General features: G+C 44.3%; 1 protein-coding gene across 7 annotated transcripts in view; it reads right to left on the minus strand.

The window, feature by feature from the left end:
* MAP7D2 (MAP7 domain containing 2) overlaps positions 1-19,289 on the minus strand; it is a 114,474-nt gene that overhangs the window by 75,370 nt on the left and 19,815 nt on the right. The window contains exon 1 of one of the 7 annotated variants that reach the window (XM_029603385.1): positions 17,512-17,944. The exons of the other annotated variants lie outside the window; for them this stretch is intronic. The gene's annotated coding sequence lies outside the window, so the exon portion shown is untranslated. Of the gene's footprint in view, positions 1-17,511; positions 17,945-19,289 lie in introns of those variants that run through there. 7 annotated transcript variants of the gene reach the window in all.

The raw sequence follows: 19,289 nt of genomic DNA on the forward strand, positions 1-19,289 counted from the left end.
GTGGAGCCGCTGTGCCCAACACCAACCCACAGCATCTCTTCTCTCTGTTTAAGGCTGCCTTTCAATGTTCGGTCCGACGGCTGTGTAGGTCGTGGGGCCTGCTCTCCCTCTCTCCTTAATGAGCATGGGTGCATGGCGGCAGCAGCAGGGGCCTGGGACCTGCCCCATTCTCTTCATGTGCACCTCCCTCCCCCCCCCCTCCCCCAATGCAGCAGCACAATGAGGGAAACACTCCTGGCACTTACCCTAGCATTCTACCTCTCTCTGTTCCCTGCCAGCGGGGGGGGGGGAGCCGAAGAAAACAGCTGTGGGCTGCCGGCGGGGATGAAAAAAGTTGCTGCTCAACTGAGGGCCGCTGCTGGGGCCCAAGATGGTGAAGACAAAGACCGAAGCTGCAGGCCGCCCGTGGGAAAGAAGACCGGAGCTGCAGGCTACCCATGGGGAAAAAGATCGGAGTTTCAGGCTGCCGGCGGGGACGAAGACTGAAACTGCAGGCCACCACTACAGCCCAATAGTGTGCCGTAAAAACAGCTGCAGGTCACCGGAGGAAGCTGAAAAAAGAGCTGCTCAGTTGAGGGAGGCCAGCGGGGCTGAAGAAAGGAGGCGGCGGCAGACTGGGTGTTGAAAAAAAGCCTGAAGCACAATTGTGAGAAGGAGGTGTTTCTGTTTGTGTGTGGGTGTGTTAGTGAGAGGGAGGATGTTTTTACTTCTACCTGTCCTTGTGAGAGAGGGAGCCTGCTTCTGTGTGTGTGAGAGAGAGAGAGGGAGTCTGCTTCTGTGCAAGAGAGAGGGAGCCTGCTTCTGTGTGTGTGAGAGAGAGAGAGAGGGAGCCTGCTTCTGTGTGTGTGTGTGTGTGTGAGAGAGAGAGGGGAGCATGCTTCAGTGTGAGATAGAGAGGGAACGTGCTTCTGTATCTGTGTGTGAAAGAGAGGGAGCGTGTTTCTGTGTGTAAGTGTGAGAGAGGGTGTATGCTTTTGTCTGTGTGCGTCTGTATGTCTGCGAGAAGGGAGTGTGCTTCTGTCTGTGAGAGAGAGAGGGAGGAAGTAAAATATTTGTGCATCCACCTCTTGTGTGCTAATCCACGACATTTTAGGATCAGTGGAAATCAAATGTTCTCAGGTATGGAGAGCACGAGATTTTTTATCCTTACTTTTAATTATTGGGTGTTATTTGATGTGTCTCCCAAACACAAACAACATATTTCAAAAAAGTGAATTTTTTAAAAAATTTGAGTTTTTAAATATTGGATATTCTAGTCATCAGCAGTTTTGAAATATTTGTTCATTTTTTAGTATGGTTTTACTTTATATTTCTTGGCTTTATTATTTGATATTTGTGAGGAATGATAATGTTTCTGATTTTCATGTGTGTCTGGCTTGTTGCGAATTCCAGTTCAGTTTTCACACATTTCTATTGTATTTTATGGTGACTAGAATCAGAAGTTTGCAGGTGGAGGATATTTTTATCCTTATTAGTTATTTAATGTCTGCTGTTTGAAATATTTTATAGGTGTTTGGGAAATATTTCAAAAATTTCCAAATGAGTTTTTATTTATTGGATGTTCTATCATCAGCTATTTTATAATATTTGTTCATTTATTTTAATATGGTTTTACTATTATATTTTATATTTCTTGATTTTATTGTTTGATGTTTTATGAGGAATGGTGATGTTTCTGTTTATCCATTGTTGCACTGCATATAGAGTCTAGTTTGTAGTGGTTTTCAGTTCTGTTTATATTTTATAGTCTCTTTTTTCTGTATTTGGTAAGGGTCCATCTGTGTTCTCCCTGTCTCAGATGTAGCTGAGGTATGCTGTTGGGGTGTAGCTTTTGTGTTGGGATGTATAGTAGCTTGGCTTGTTCTGATTTTCCTAATAGGATGTGTATTGGTGTTTTAGGGTCTAGTAGTGTAATAGTGCCTTTTCATAGGTAGGGTTGTTACTATTAGAGTGTTGGCAGTTAGTTCTTTTTTGGTATAGGAAGTTTCCTATGTTGTAATTGTAATTTAATCTACTCATGGCTTTCTGAGAGCCAAGCCCAAACTCAGGGCGTGTTACAATAGGCCTAATGCCGTATGGGTTTCCAAGCATCTTTTTATTTTATTTTTTGCAGGGTTTTCTGGTTGGCACCACAGCAGTGCTTGTAAATATAGTAAACATGTTGTAATATTTTTACTTCAGAAGACTGTACTATGAATCTACTTTTTTCATGTAAAATCTTATCACAAATGCATAATTATTAATTGGGTGTGTGGAGGGTTGAGGTTAGACTGTAAGGTTTTCCTAGGGTGCCTGATAGCCTGGCTGCACTAGCCCCACGTGGGAAAGCAGAATTCCATCTGGAGTTCTGCTGTCTAGGCCAGGCTCTCCCTAGTAGTGATACATATAATCTTGGCCAGGGCTTAATTTTTCTTTTTCTTAATCCCTGGAGGAAGTCAGAAGTATGGATCTTATCTGGTACCCCTCCTCCCCAGGAGTAGGTAGGCAAAGCAAAGCTATGGCAGTGTTTCCCACCCAGTGTACCTCCAGATCTGACCTGATCAGCTGTGCCACGGAAAAGTCACTTTTATCCGATGCTCTGATCCAGGGCGCCGCCTGGGCTCTGCTCTCAGCACCTTCCAGCAATCAGAGACACCAGCCGTGGCTCTTGAACTGATGGGAACTTTCTGGGAACATGAGTAATCATGCATGCCTCTTCTAGCTACAGCAGGAGCCCTGGAGTGTGGTAATTAATGGGCAGCATGCAGGGCAGAGATAGTTAGCACCCACTTTATGTAGCTCATACAGTGCACAAATCCCCTCCCTCACCTTCCCCGTCTGAGTCCTTGAAGCCTCTGTCTTATCCTCAGGCTGAGTAAGACGGGCAGAGTGTGCACTGAGCACTGGATATGATTCATTTGGAGCGCTGGGAGCAGCAGCAAAAGAGCTCCGTCAGCCACATGCAGCAGCCAAGGTAACTAACTGAGCCAAGTGCTCACACAACACCAATTTCTCTTCCCTCCCTTGGGAGCTGATACATTGTGACAGGTTGTCTTTGCCTCTTCTCTTCTGTTTTGGAAGAGAGACCTGTGGGACTTTCAGTACCCTAGTCTTTTTGGCCATATGAGTCCTCTCCATCACCTTCACTGTCTGCTCTATGGAGGCTGGTGTGTAACGTAACATTTTTGTTAGTGTAAGTTTGCTTTAGGTGTGAAAAAGTCGGAAAACACTTGCCTGGGGGAACCATAAAAGCAGCAGACTCTATGGAGCACCCAGTCCATGAGAATTGGCTGGAGTGGTGGAGGCAAGCTACTGTAATAGAAAGGGAGGGGGAATGAGCCAGAAGGAGGAATCTGTGCAGTGCTAGTGAGGCTTCTGTCTGTGATGGCTGGGCCGAGCTCTGAGCAGGGCAGCTGGCGGTGGAACCAGAGGGTGCCAAAAAGGAGACTGCTTCAGGCAGAGGAAGAGCTGGCAACAAGCATCAACTTTTACATAATGCTGCAGAAGTGCCAGGGCAGGGAGTACTCACCGAATGAGCACATGAGGAGCAGCACAAAACAGAAAATGTCTTTGTCTGTGTGTTTGTCTTTGTCTATGTCTGATTGTGTGTGTCTGAGCCACTGCTTGGCAATGGTTCAAGAACTGATTGGTTGGCAAAGGACTTCTCAACACCTGACCAGAAATCCAGGATATATATGAGAGATGTAACCAAACTTGGGAGAGGAGAAAACTGACCGATTGCATGGATAGACGTGGGACTGCAGCTCAGTTTGCTCACCCTTGGTCTAGGATGTGCTCTACTTAGTTTATGTAGGGAAAACATGGAATTTATGTTGTGAGATTTTTGTATCAATTCTGCCAGGTTCCAGGCCACGTGATGGTAACTCTCAAACCATTGGCTCGGTGTGCTTTTGGGAGCTGTTGAAGCACGTGCTGCACAGCATATGAGTGAGTCAGATATCCAGTGGGCTGGTTTTGAAAAACAAAATCCCCCGGGCTGATATTTTCCTGCAATCTGCCCCTGCCTGACACCCTCTCAGATGGTTGAGTTTATTCTCAGTTTCTGCTCAGCTGAAATGCCATCTACACCTCTTTCCTGCATGCAAGTCTGGAAGATTATGATAAGAATTTGGTTATTCATATTAAACCAAGAAGATGGAGTAAGCACAAAACACATCAGAATGTGGAGATTCATAAGTTCTTTGATCGCTCTCCTTTGTTAATTTTCTAAATAGCAGTACTCGTGTTAGAAGAGACCAATATTTACAACCAGCAAAGTTATGGACCAGTTGAGGGGTAAGTAGATGGACGCATTCTTTGGATTCAAAGTTGGACAAGCAAGGGACCACCCTGAAAAAGGGCCGCATCAAAAGCTTTAAGCAGAAGTTTTAGAAATGCATTCCAGAGTCTTTGATCTACCCGAGGGAAATGGTTTGACTTTGATAAATCACATAGTTAAAAAATGCCTGCTTTTCCCTTCAGAAGGACATGCCCTCCACTGGAGATCTGTCCAGTTTAAGTGAACTGTTGGGCATTTGAGCACAGCTTCATGTGAAAGGTTTTTTTTTATAATAAAATTTTCACTTTTGCTCCAGGGCTCAGGGGGGTGCCTTGTAGGAATAAACACTGTGGATCCATAAAGCCTGGATGATGGGAATGAATAGAAGAGGTATAGGGGTGGCTTGTGGGAATGACTGCTACTACATGGTGATTAATACCCTTATTCAATAAACATTCACCCGGTTAGTGAGACTCCAACATTGCTCTATGCTTCAACGGCAAGAGGAAATGTGGAAAAGAGGATTTGCATTCAGGCAACAACCAACATTGCTCTATGCTTCAACGGCAAGAGGAAATGTGGAAAAGAGGATTTCATTCAGGCAACAACCAACAAGGTAGCAGTCTGGGTAAACAAATATGCGTGGGAGTAGCTTGCTTGTTGGGCCGGTTACTACCCCAAACCAATTAAGCCTGATACTTCACTTTCAATGCATATCCAGCACAGTTCACTGCTTCAACAGTAGGGGGAATGAAGAAATAGGATTTACATCCAGCCAACATCTAACAAGGCATTGATCTGAGCAGTATGAGTATACAAACATCAGGGTAACTTGCTCGATACGTCGGTTATTACCCTCAAATATTAAGCCTTATACTTCACTTTGATACAGCTCCAACATTGCTCTCTGCATGAATAGTAGGGGTGGAAGGAAATTAGAATCAAAAAGTTACCAATAAGGGCTCTGAACTCAGCGGTCGGAGTAACAGATAAGTATGAGAAAATAAGTGTGAAAGCTTGCTGGGCAGACTGGATGGGCCTATTGATCTTCTTCTGCCGTAATTTCTATGTTTCTATTAACTTAATTAGGAAGATCAAGGGAGCAAATTTCTTCAGAACGCCAACATGCTGAGCTTGAAATAAATGTTATAACATCTGTTTGCAACTCCATGCAACCATGCCTACATGCAAAGAGAGTATTCAGAATTAGGAGTAATCGCTGGTCTGAAAAACAGACACCATCAAAAGTTGACTTGTGTGTTCATCAGAACATTAACCTGTAGGGTTTACAGCTCTATGAAAGCATCAAATGGAAAAAATCCTCCTTCAAGCAGCCAGTATTCATTCTTGGGACTGAATATTTTTCAAGTTTCCAAAATGTATCCACTCAGATCCGGGTTCTACTTCTGACATTCCTAATTTTCATAGCATAATTTTGTTATACGTTTATTCTCCATTTACAGGACCAGGAAATGTGGTTCTCAGAACATTCAAACACACTCAGGGAGTGTCACCAAATGGCTTGGGTTTTTATAAAAAGTCGGGGACCATTTCTCATCTCATCTTGTAAACAGCAATACTTAAGAAACTAACTCTGTACAATAAATTTATTTTGGAAATTCTTCTTCAACATTTTACTAATTTCTTGAGGAACACCTCTTTCCCAGTGTACCCTCATTTTCACCCTGTATTTGCCTGCTTTTCGTTTCTACGCATACCATAAGCCAGGGTATACTAGATATGATGACATGTATCAAGGTGTGCTTGGAGGCTGTTATTAGGCCAGTTGCATTCATTACAACTGGCAACTAATTCTGTATCTTTCTGCCACATTTTCTTGGTCTCCTATTGCATCTTCTCTCTCTCTCTCTTCATAGGTTCCACGGAATAGTCACTTGGTATCGACACTGCTATTAGCAATGCTGTTCTTATATCAAGCTTTGTATTAGTTGGTACAGGAATAGGATATCACCTGTAAGGCAACTGGATATTTCTGCTATTGTGCATTTTATAAATCACTATAAAAAAAAAGGGTTTAAGGAAAATTCATCATTGATCGATCGATCGATCAATTTATATTAAAACCGGCTGAATACTGGGAAAGTGAACTATTGTGCTGTGATGTGGTTGGCACTACCGGATGGACAAGCCCATATGGCCCACACAGATAGCTGGTGGATATACCCTGAGTGAAAATGATAGGAGCTTCCGCAGGTTGAGCTCTTGGGTTCTGATGGCCGGTAGGTCTTAGGAGGGTCCTGGAGGTTGTAGAAAGTACGGGAGTCCAGGTCCAGGTGAAGGTTGGGGCAGGCAGCAGACAAAAAGAAGATCCAGGAGGCAGCCCAGAGGTCGGGACAGGCAACAGAAAAACGAAGGTCAGATCCAAAGCAGAGGGTTGGGTCCAGGAGGCAATCAGAAGAATCAAAGAACAGGCTGAGTTAAACACCTGAAAGTGAAGCCAGAGGAGACTGAGCAAGAGGAAGACAAGGCAGGGGGTGACCATAACACAAAGAAACCAGACCAGGCAGGGAACACAGAAGGAAGCAGGAACCAGGTGCAAGGGTAGACAATGCAAGGAGAAGTAACCCACACTGAGGAGCAGATCACCCAGGAGACCAATTGCCAAAGAATGGAAAACAGGGCTAAGCGGGTTTAAATAGCTAGAGGTGGGTGACGTCATCCAAGGACAACTGCAGTAGTTTCTCGCCTAGGCATGTATATTGTGCATGTACTTGGGCATGCATGCGCCTAAGGCATCCACTGACTAACGAGTGTTCGTTGCTGACTTGTTGAAAGTTTGAAGTTGTATTTTCAGTGATGACTCTATAGGGCTCACTTGAAATATTTATTGCCATCATGTTCTCAGCTGGATGTTGAAATGAAAAGTTTTCTGACTGATGCCGGTTAAGAACATAAGAAATTGCCATGCTGGGTCAGACCAAGGGTCCATCAAGTCCAGCAACCTGTTTCCAACAGAGGCCAAACCAGGCCACAAGAACCTGGCAATTACCCAAACACCAAGAAGATCCCATGCCACTGATGCAATTAATAGCAGTGGCTATTCCCTAAGTAAACTTGATTAATAGCAGTTGATTTACTGCAGCTTGCTGTGCTGTTGAAGCTCATTGAGGAAGTTACCACTCTTTGTGCATTTCTCAACTTTTGACTTTGAGATGGATTTGATCTTTCAGCTTGTTTTTCATCACAGCCCCTGATGAAGCCATTCTTGTTGGCGAAACATGGGCTATTTTTTGGACTCTTGAAAGTTGATCTTTGGAAAAAGTTTGAAGTTGAATTTTGGATAACAGGTTTTTTCAAACGGCTGTGAAGTTTGAAGAGCTGCTTTTTTTTATAATTGGGTATAAACATTTTTTGTTTGTTTGTGTTTATATGTTATACATTGGTGGGCCTTTGTTTCTCATTTTTGTATATTTTATATATTGTGTTATGAGTGTTTTGGATATGATTTAGGTAGTTTTATATATTATTTAGGCTATTTTGATCTTTGTTGGGAATATTGTTTTATATACTTGGGATATTAATAAAAATGTGTTTAAATGTATATGTGCATTTCTCTTGGTAATATTTTGATGCATGCTGTAACTTTTTTTTTCTGTAAATAAAAATATAATATGCTTTGTGAAACATATTAGATCATATTTGAATTGCAAAGCAGTGGGATATAAAATGTTTGTTTTGTTTTAGAGAACATTTGAATCTGTTTGCCCCTAATTCCAACTCGATCCCACTACATAAAGTTGCCCATGAGAAAAGCAAGGAATCTCTAAGTTAATACCTGCTACCTTCAGTGACTATCTTTAAGCTATATTGATGGAAATCATAAAGGCAAGGCATGCCGGAAACTGCAAATGTTGGAATTCAAAGGCCAGGTCAGTAGGAATGATAGGTATCTGAGGTATGAATACATCCCTCACCCTTTGCACAGCCTGTCAAAAATGTTGCTTCAATAGTATGAAGCCTCAGCCTTTAATACACACAGTCTCATGCCATTGCATAGTCTTGGCACATCTAAATTCCTCAGGAGCAGCATGGGAGATGCAATTTTGAGGAACAAGTTTTGGTCCTCAAGATAGCTCAGAAATTCAGTGGAATATTGAACCGCTGATCAACATCCATAAACATAACAGTCAACTTGTATGCTATAGCTTCTCTAAGCAGTTCAATATTTAAAGTTGATGGCATTAATGCTGTTATTTGTAGAAGCAAAAATGGCATGTTCACAAAATCATTTACTATTGTTGAAATGGTGGTGTAAAGAAAACTGTTTTTAGCTCTTCAATTGACTCTATAATGCAGAAGGTGCTTGAAATGCCGACGAGTCCACTAATCTGGTCAACTGGTATTTTTTCAATCGCCAATACTTAGCATTCAGCAAATTTAGTAGCAGAAACATCACCCTTTAAATTGAAGGTGCATGCTGGTTATGAGTCGAAGTGTGGTTACACTTCTCCAAAGCTAAAGCTTGCTTGAAAGCTTCTCAAGTTCATGGAATTATGGGCAGTGTTGGACAAAAAACACCTGCTAAAAAGCACAGCTCCTCCCATAAGTTTTGCTTGTTTCATAGGTGTTGACGAGTTCGATCCTGAGCCTCCAGTGCATGTTTGTGGGACATTGCGCACTCAACCCATACAATAAGTTCACCCTCTTGCAAAAAGGTTTAGCTTTGTCCTGTTCCTTTACTGATGCTACGCTTATTCAGAAGCACATCATAATGTAAAGGCCTCTAGTTCAGAGAAGGCTAGAGACTGCGGGTCGAAATGTCATCTAGGACTTCCCCAGACGAAAAGATATCCCCCGCCAAGTCTGGTTGCATTTACTTGAATGGTGTGCAAATCATAAAGAACAAACTTTTGAAAATGTGCACTCAATGGAATTCAGATATATTTCTATGTATAATTATGAAGTACCGTATTTTTCGCTCCATAAGACGCACCTGACCATAAGACGCACCTAGGATTCAGAGGGGGAAAATTAAAAAAAAAAAAAATTGTGCTAAACCGGCTCTGTGTCTGGGCGTCTTATGGAGCAAATTAGGGGAGTGCATAGTTTTTTTTTTTCTCCCCATTTTGTTTTCGGGTCTGGGGAGGGCCATTTCGGTCCACTCCCCAGATCAGAAAATTTTTCTTTCTGTGGGAACCCCCAAACCCCCCCCCATCCCAACCCTTTAAATTAACAACCTCCACCCCCTGACCCCCCCAAGACCTGCCGAATTAATTTCCTGCAACCCCCCACCCTCCTGACCCCCCCAAGACCTGCCGAATTAATTTCCTGCAACCCCCCACCCTCCTGACCCCCCCAAGACCTGCCAAACGTCCCTGGTGGTCCAGCGGGGGTCCAGGAGCGGTCCGGGAACGATCTCCTGGGCGTGAGCCGTCGGCTGCCAGTAACAAAATGGCGCCGACGGCCCTATGCCCTCACTATGTCACTGAGACCGACCGCTGCTATTGGTCGGTCTCAGTGACATAGTGAGGGCATAGGGCCGTCGGCGCCATTTTGTTTACTGGCAGCCGACGGCTCTATGCCCTCACTATGTCACTGAGACCGACCAATAGCAGCGATCGGTCTCAGTGACATAGTGAGGGCATAGGGCCGTCGGCTGCCAGTAAACAAAATGGCGCCAACGGCCCTATGCCCTCACTATGTCACTGAGACCGACCAATAGCAGCGGTCGGTCTCAGTGACATAGTGAGGGCATAGGGCCGTCGGCGCCATTTTGTTTACTGGCAGCCGACGGCCCACGCCCAGGAGATCATTCCCGGACCCCCGCTGGACCACCAGGGACGTTTGGCAGGTCTTGGGGGGGTCAGGAGGGTGGGGGGTTGCAGGAAATTAATTTGTCAGGTCTTGGGGGGGGGGGGGGGGTTGTAGGAAATTAAGTCGGCAGGTCTTGGGGGGGTCGGGGGGGGGGGGTGTTGTTAGATTTTTGTTTGGTTTTTTTTTTATATTCGCTCCATAAGACGCACATACATTTTCCCCCCACCTTTGGGGGAAAAAAAGTGCGTCTTATGGAGCGAAAAATACATACAAACATATCTAGAGTACCTGAATGTGATCCGCTTTGAAGTGTCATGAAATACAAAATATAAAAATGGTGGCATGTGATAGCATTTTTTATGCCCCCCTTTGGAGTAAGCAACTCTACCTTCCCTGCCGGTGCCAATATCCCAATTCCTTCAGCTCACCTTATTGTTAGGGCCTACCCTACAGTTAAGAGGCACTGGTGCTATTCACATGTGTACCACAAAATACCCAGCGACTCCCTCCTTTCCTACTCTCCTTTTTGGTTTACTAGTTTGATAGATCGCCTTTCCCTTCAAGGCAGTTAATATTTCATACGTATTATAAGAGTAACAAACATACAGTACATAAATAAAACAAAATAATTTCACTGCAATAAAATCAATAAAAGCCACTTACAAATTATTATTTTGAGCAAACTAACAATTGTTAAAAGGAATGCAGTAAAACGTTTAGCCAATGAATGAACTCTTCACCTTCTTCTCCACCATCCCATCCCTATTCCGTCTTTCCCCAGACATGTATGTATGTATGTGGATCCTTAACTACTGCTCCTGCTCCAGACTCCCTACACCTGCTTTGACTGATGGTAAAGAGCTGCTGCTCCTCCAGCCGCTGCTCTCTGCTCCTAGGGTCATTGGGTAATGTCTTCAAATGGGCTTGTTTTGCACATACCATGACAGGAAAGATAAGCCCCTGATAAAAAAAAAAAAAAAAAAAAAAAAAAATCCTTGTATAGCCAATACAGACATTATTCCGTTTCAAGAGCCTTGCCCCAGATAACCCATGGAGGACTCCTGGGGGCCTGGGAATGAATGTTCCAAGTCTAATACTTCAGTATAAAGAGGGAGATTCAAATTCCTCAAAAGGTATAATAAATGCTCAAGAAGCAAACATTTTTCAGAGAAAAAAAACGTGCTAGAGTAAAAGGTCACAGCAAGAGGTTCCAAGCAGGTGGATTCAGGAGCAAAAACATGGAAAGGGTGGTGGGGTGCATGGAATGGCCACTTGGGCAACTCAAGAAAGCCTGGGACAAGCACAGAGGATCCCTAGTGGTGAGAAAGTGAAGGCAAAACCAGATATCAGTTGGAGTGTTTGCCATTGCACCAGGAAGGAAAGTAGGCAGATGAGAGATAGGTCTAATGATCCCCTATCTGCCCTCCTACTCTATCTATGTTAGGAAGGGGAGAGAGAGTTGCAAGCACATAGCACCGTCTCCACTGAACCTTTTTTCAAATAAGTGCAAAATACATTCGTGGTGAGTGGCACAACCAGACAGATATGCACTGCTGTCTCTTATTAGGAAAGCAAATTGTGGACAGACACTGGGGGTGAAGCTGAAAGAGAATGCAGTTCAGATGCATTGGAGGGTGCAATAGGTGGAACAGAGCCAGCTCTGATCTGGCAGCTCAAGCGTTTGCTGGCCTGGGCTCACCCTCCCCGGCTGTCCCCCAGCGTCAGGGCTAACGAACATCCCCAGTGCTCCCTGAAAGGCCGACCTTCAAAGCTGGAAACAGGGATGGAAGAAATGTCATGACAGTCAAGTTAAAGATAAAGATATGAAAAGAAATTCCTGCTGCTGCTGCTGCCAGTCCACTGGGCCAGAATGGGAAAGTTACAGAGGTCAGACGTGATCGTCTCCTCCATATCCAGATGCCGGGCCTGCACTGACCCTGCCCCATTTCACAGCTTAACCCTCATTCCAATACAAAAGTAAGCAGCAGCTACTAAAGATCAGACTTTATCCTAAATGGTGGACCAGCAGGATTCTTAAGAAAATGCGAGTCTGTAAACTAGAAAGGGACATATTTGGAAAAACGAAACAAAACACAGAATTACCCAAATAATTTAGAAACAAAAGTTCAGTCCTCACCTTAACTTACTCATCTGAAAGTTTCTAAATGGGGAAATGTAGAAGGGCGGAGCACTCTATCCAGGACAATTCACTGCAGACCTCAACCAGACAAGCCTGGCCCCCTCCTCAACAAGAGATTCAAGGCCCAGGGTAGGATTCAGCTGGGCCCCACATATGGGCCACAGAGCCTGTCCAATTTGCTGTCAGTGTACTCTGCTGAAAAAATGTCTTAGTTTTATGCTCAGCTAAGTATGCTCGTCTCCGAGAAAACACAGAACAAGTTTTGCCAGTGCCTGGGCCCATTTATGGACAGAGCTCCATGAGATTCAAAAACTGTAAGCTATTCTGCAAGGAATTAAAAGCTTGTGGTTTTTTTTAAATATTTTTCATTAATCTGTAGTATTTTTTTTTTTAATGTTTGATTTGTTCGAAGAATACCTGTTTATTGAAAGATTTATTTTATAATTGTCCGGTTAGTATGGTTATGTATGTTTCTGTTTTATGGAAGCTGCTCAGAATGATTGCATCATGATGAGCGGGATATAGGAATTTTAAAATAAATAAAACCCTGGGAGCCACCATCTCACCATGGTGTCATCTTAAAGATACGAACAGTCCCCCAATTTGTTCCATTTCTTATCCTAGAAGAAAGAATGTTAACTGTAGAAACAGTTTAATTGGGGAAACATTGGTTTGAAAAGAAAAGAGAGTTTGCATAATGATAGCCTTAAAAACACAAAGGGACAGGCTGATGCAATAAAGTGCATTCAGCTATACCCGCACTTGAATGCACATTTTGTGAGCATAAATCTTATTGCTGATGCAAGAAGTAGATTTATGCGGATAAAATGTGCCTTTCAGATTGTGGGTCCTGCTTAGCACCTTGCATATGAAAACATTAGCTATTACCCCCCCCGCCACCAAAGCAGAGAGATGCCCTGGCTTAACTCAAGCTTTGTAGCACTGGACATTTTCTTCCTGGTCAGAGGTGGAGTGAGTTTCCAGCATGTGTGTCTGTCTATGGGCAGTAGTTGAAGTTCCAATATCAGGCCCTTTAAATCGGGATTTAGGTGCACAAAACATGTTTTGCATACATAAGGCATGTCTTCTGTGCATAAATATGATTTATGTGCACAAAAAAATGTTTTCTACTCTGAAAGCATTTTTATGCACAAAAATCATGTCTGATAAAGACTCCCCACCCCTCTGAGTTTAAAATGAGTGTTCAGTCTGTGCTGGCCGCACTTTTCCCAATCAGCTTACTTTTTAAAGTCCTGATGCATTAGCATATCATTAGCTTACTACATCAAGAGTTTGAGTAACTTGTGCATTAAGAAACTGTGGGCTGAATGTCAGTTTAACCCATAGGTTATCCCATCGGCCCCTTAAGGGCCAATGAAATAAAATGGAAGTAAACATTGCAAGGTAAATTTCAGCACACGTTTTCTGTCCCCAGGTGCTGTAACATGAGTAAACCCGTGATGCAGTAAGCTCATAGCGTGCACATGCACTGGAACGCATGCTAATATGAAAATGTTAGCACAAAGATATGCATAGCATGCAAAAAACAACTGAGGAGAAAACACTAGATGGGTGCAAAAGTAAAGCGCTTCTCTTTGGGGAAAGCAGGTATTAGCACAATTATCACTGTCATGCAGCAATCGCTGGGTGAGGCCTGCCACCCCCTCTGTCACTCTGTTGTCAGGCAGAGTGCCTGGCCAACAATTCTCCAGGCTCTTATGCAAATACAGACACATGATGTGATAGCAATAGACAGTAGTACGTACAGCAAGTGCTGCACAATAGTGAAAAATGTTCTATTATTAGCATCTGCCCCAAAGAGCTGATCTAACGGCAGACAATTGCATATACAATAGTTCTGTGTCTCTGACTCAGGGATCCTGGGATAAGGATCCCAAGGCTTGGATATCGCAATGCTTCACCTTTACTCCTGGGGCAGAGATGGCATAAACGTTCATTCACATTTCTGGGGTCTAGTGTTAGTCTATGCTGCTGTGCCAGCAGAGTCCCGGACCTGGAGTCTGCCCTGCCCAGGAACTCCAGATCTGGGATCGTGCTGGCACAGCACCATAAATTAACACTAGCCCAGAAATGCGAGTTAGCTTTTATTCCTTCTCCGACCCAGCCGTTACATTTCCAGCATAAACAAAATCTGAGTTAAGCCTTCAGGCTTTAACCCATCTCCCTGCACAGGGGACTAGCTAATGCTTCCATTAACAAGGCATGAACACAGAGCATGCTAACTCCTGCTGAATTTTCAGGCCGATGCAAAAAGACGTGCACACAAAAATGGGCACAACCACATCCCCTGTGCACCCAATGCAGTAAACCGATTTGCAAATCGACAAGGTAGTAAAACACACATGCAAATAAAGAAATGTGCACAAGTGGGGTAAGTTGCACACAGGTATTGATTGTATTGGGCTTAAATGCATCCAAACTCCACGTGGTTTTCTCCTGCCGATTCTTCCTTTCCATTTTGGCATCAGTAACCGTTTGCCAGCATGGTCTCTGGATCGCAGCTCTATGGACCATGTGGTCCTCTCTCCTTACTGTTCTCGCTGCCTGGGGTTCTTCTATCCTGTTCTCTTTCTTCTCTAGCTCTTCTTATTCTGGCTCATACATGCAAGAGATAGACGAGCAGGAAAAAGGAAAAACACAGATATACCGCTGGGGGGGATCCAAGATGGCCGCGTGAGAGTGAACCGCACTGCTCTGCATTTTTCCTCAAGGTTTACCTGGTTTGAGTGGTTTCCGAATTAGTAATGCCGCACATGAGGAAGGGAGAAGGTTAGGGCGTATCCCGCCGAACCCACTATCCCCGCAGACCAGCGATGTATCAGCGAGTTCATGACTCCCAATACGGAGTTGAGGGCGTCTTCCCCCGCTGGAGGAACAGAGAGAGGAGCTCTGTTCTCTCCTGGGGAAATCCTTTTGAGCCCTCCGGACCCACGACAGCAGCTGACGGCTTCTCCATCCGATGGCGTTCGCGGTGCTGGGGCTCCGAGAAGTGACTCGATGAGTCAGCCCCAGCAGGAGGGAGCCGCTGGCATTGTTTCAGAGTTGGTGTTGCTTCCTACCCCAGCCCACAGCTTGGAGGCCAGCACATGGAGAGAGGTAATTGTGGAGGTGGGGACACTTCTCCGGGGTCAACTAGTGAGAGCGCCTGCGCTGTGAGAAGTGGAGTGGTGAGACATTTACCCCAAGGAGATTAAAAGGCTGGCTGTTGTGACTTTGGAGTCCCTATGGGACCTAATAGCAGGAATGTCCCTAAATCCCAAAGAACAAACTCGGCATTTAGAAGCTGTGTCAGCAAAAGTGGATATGGTTGCTCAAGATCACCAACAAATATTTCAAGAGCATTTGGTACTTATTAAGAAATTGGAAGAAGATGTTAGAAGTTTGAAAGATACTAAACGCGGTAATAATTCGTGAACGTACTGCATCTGCTAGGAGGTTGGAATTTTTGGAGAACTCATTGCGACATTTAAGTCTGCGGTTGCTCAATTTTCCAAACGTATCTGGTCAACTGCCTTTTCTTACTTTAAAGAAATATCTAACAGAGATATTAAAGATACCTGAGGATATGGTTCCAGTTATAAAAAAGGCTGTACCTTTAACTCAAAAGCAAGCTTTGCCACGGATCAATAACGAAGGAAATATTTCCAATTTGACTATCTGAAAAATTCAGTCACAGATGTTACAGCTAGATCAACGCTCTTGGTTTCCTTTTTTACTGAGCAAGATATAAGATTGATCATGCGTGCGCTATTACTTTAAAAGCATTAATGTTTCCTTTGCAGGTGGTACAGTGCGGGTCTATCCAGACCTGGCTAGGTCTACCCAGCTACGCCAGAAGGCTTTTCTAAATTTGAAATCTAAAGTTGTAGCTCATGGAACGAGTTTTCTTTTGCGTTTCCCATGTAAATGCATAGTCAGACTACAAAATAATACCTGTGTCTTTTTTTTAGCCCTGAACAGCTGAGAGTTCTTGGATGCTAGGGTAACTGTACCAGCTATGAATATTGGTGGGTCATAATTTAAATGGAAAATGGGGAAAAAGCTTATGCTGAAATTTCCTTTTGTGATGTAGCTTATTATTGGTCTCCTCCTTGATTTATTATTGCCTTGGTTTCCCCCCTCCCCCACCAAGGTTGCCTCTAGGATGGAGAGAGTAAAGATTGTGTAAATTTATAATCGGAGTGAAAATAATTGTCTTTTGTACTCTCCTTATATTCTTTTAACAAGTATTACTTTGTGTATAGTAAAAAGTTCAAATAAAGAAAGAATTAAAAAACAAACAAAAAACCCCCAAAACACTGATATACCATCGTGCCGAAATCCTTTACTGATGCTAGCTGTGGAGATTGAGAGTAAATTTTACCCCACCCCTCAGCTGGAGTTAAAATTTCAGCGTTAAAAAACAATGGGGTAGATATTCAGAGCTGGCCGTGTGTGTAACTTAACCGGTTAGAACTAATCCAGCTGAGTTAAGACGTATATTCCGCGGCACAGTGAGGCCACTGAATATTCGCGGACATATACGCACATTCAGGCCGATACAGTACAGTACAGTGCGCGTTACAGAAAGTAAAATGTGCAGCCAAGCCGCACATTTACTTTCAGAAATTAGCGCCTACCCTTGGCGATATTAAGTCGGCGGTCCCAAAAGTTAAAAATAATCCAAAAAAAATTTAAAATTGGCCCGCAGCTCGTGGGTTGAAAACTGGACACTCAATTTTGCCGGTGTCCGGTTTCCGAACCCTTGGCTGTCCTTGGGTTTCAGAACAGACGCCAGCAAAATTGAGCGTCGGCTGTCAAACCCGCTGACAGCCACTGCTCCTGTCCAAAAAGAGGCGCTAGGGACGTGCTAGTGTCCCTAGCGCCTCTTTTTATTACGGCCCTAATTTGAATAATTTTATTTACTGAATTGCGAGCACAGGAGAGCGGCCTGTGCGCTCGCCCGCTCTCCCGCGATTTTTACTGTATCAGCCTGTTAGCCGGATAAATCTACCCGGCTAAGCTTAGACCTGATCTATGGGGCATCTAAACTTACACATATACTTATAAGGCTAACTCCGTAGTTAGCGTATAAGTTATATGGCTAACTCGCTCCACCCCCGATCTGCCCAATGCACGCCTACTTTTTCTGCATTAAACTTATAGCCGTATAAATGACCTCATTTACACTGGATTTAGATGTACAGGTGCTATGCCTTTGCGTGGGGTGGTAAACATGGGTTTTCTGCGCGTAAACATTGTTGCTGCGATGGTTGTTGGCTTTACGTGCAGCAAATGTGCGTTGAAGAGGAGATAAAACTGCGCTGAACTCACATACCTTCTGCCTCTGTGGATCATAAACCAATCTGGGGCGAGGAGAGCCCTGCTGCATTCCAAACTAGGTTGCCTTGAGCTCAGATTTGGAAAGGCGAGTAGGAAACTCAAGTCCAGGGATCCAGATAGGGTCAGATGTGGAAGCATTTTTCCCCATAGACACAAAATGGGGAAACCGCTTCAGTCCGTCAGGCCCTCACACTAACACCGGCTCACATGGTGGCGCAGGAATTTTAGTGGAACAAGCAGCTCTCCCTTCACTCGGCAGTGCGAGGAACTCCCGCTCGCTTGCCTGAGAAAACTGTTGCGTGCGTTTGAGCTAAATCACGAAGTTCTCGAGCATAAACGCACAGTGAACAGGAGGGGGCAGGGAAGAAAGGGCTGCAGCTGGAAAGAAAGTGAATTTCAGAAAGAAAGTGGAGGTCATTAAACTAAGACATAATCATCCTTGTTGGACTTTCATCTTCCAGCAGAAGCCTCTGGAGCTGCCTGCTTGGAGCCGATGGTAAATCATTAACTCCACTCCCTCTTTATGGCTCTATTCAGGTGAAGCAATGTCACCTGGATTGCTGCATCCGCTTCCTGGTCAGTCATCATCCTTAGTGCCAAGTTTAACGACTGCTGAAATGTTCTGAACAGTTTGTGTTTATTTTGCTTGCATGGAATCCTTTCCTTTCAGAGTGTTTCTTTGCAAATTCTGAAGATTTGTTTTTCACTAATTAGTGGGGAAAACAAAGACAGACCAGTTGCAGATCTGGTACAAGACTTACAAAAAAAAAAAAAAATCTGGTTGCCAACTGGTTGCCCAGTTGTTCCTCTGTTCCCCCTTCTACTTCCAGCTCAGATTGCAAGCAGTGCCAGGATCCTGGCACCATCAACCTTCATTCCCAACAAGCAGGGGATTTTTCCCCTGCTCTACTAGCCCCAGCCTTCCTAGGCTCCCGATGAAGGGAGCCACGCACCAGAGCTGCTTCTGGCACCCTGTATCCTGGGCTCCAAAATCAGACCACCATCCTGGGTGACCTCAACACACTCCCCCCACTCGTGAATGCAGCTTCCCTGACCTCAGCTGACTCAAGGTGTGGGAGACCCGATCTGACAGAGGGCCTTCCGCCTGAAAATGCACAGCACCTGCCGCCAAGCCACTAGGCCAGCCCTGCTGTATTTTAAGCCTCCCAAAGCACTGGGGAGGAGACACGCTCCAGGGGCAAGATCCCTGGAGCAGAATTCAGGAGCCATTCTGGGCTAGAAGCTCAAGGCTCCCTTCTGCCAGCATCCTGTGCGACCCTGGGCAAAAATGATTCACTTCAGTTTTTAAATCACACTGGACGACCTAAACGCTCTCAGTGAGTTACAATAAGCAGCATGTGCAATTGTGTAAAATACAGGCTTTAAAATAACAAAATTCCAAATATAAAAATCACAAACTAAAATAACATTGGAACCTCTATACAAGTCCGAGCAGGCGAGCACAACTAAGAGCCAATAGTCATCTCCCCGTTGCTTTCTAAATCTCTTTAAAAACATAAGTAGAGGACTGAAATTACTCATCAGCTAATGGAAATTAACCAGAAAATCAAGCAATCCCGTAACTAACAGCCTCGGATCAGGGGGCAAATGATTCCAGAGAAGGGCTCATGGCACTCAAGGCCCTTTGCCATGTCGTTTTCAGACGAACCTCATTTAACAAAGGGGGGTATTGAGAACGCAGTGTCCGAGTCGCGCAACACATACAAACATGGGTCTGCAGATCTTCTGCACTGAAGCCTTGAATAAGGCCAG

The sequence above is a fragment of the Rhinatrema bivittatum genome, chromosome 5 (assembly GCF_901001135.1).
Source record: "Rhinatrema bivittatum chromosome 5, aRhiBiv1.1, whole genome shotgun sequence".
NCBI classification, from domain to species: Eukaryota; Metazoa; Chordata; class Amphibia; order Gymnophiona; family Rhinatrematidae; genus Rhinatrema; species Rhinatrema bivittatum.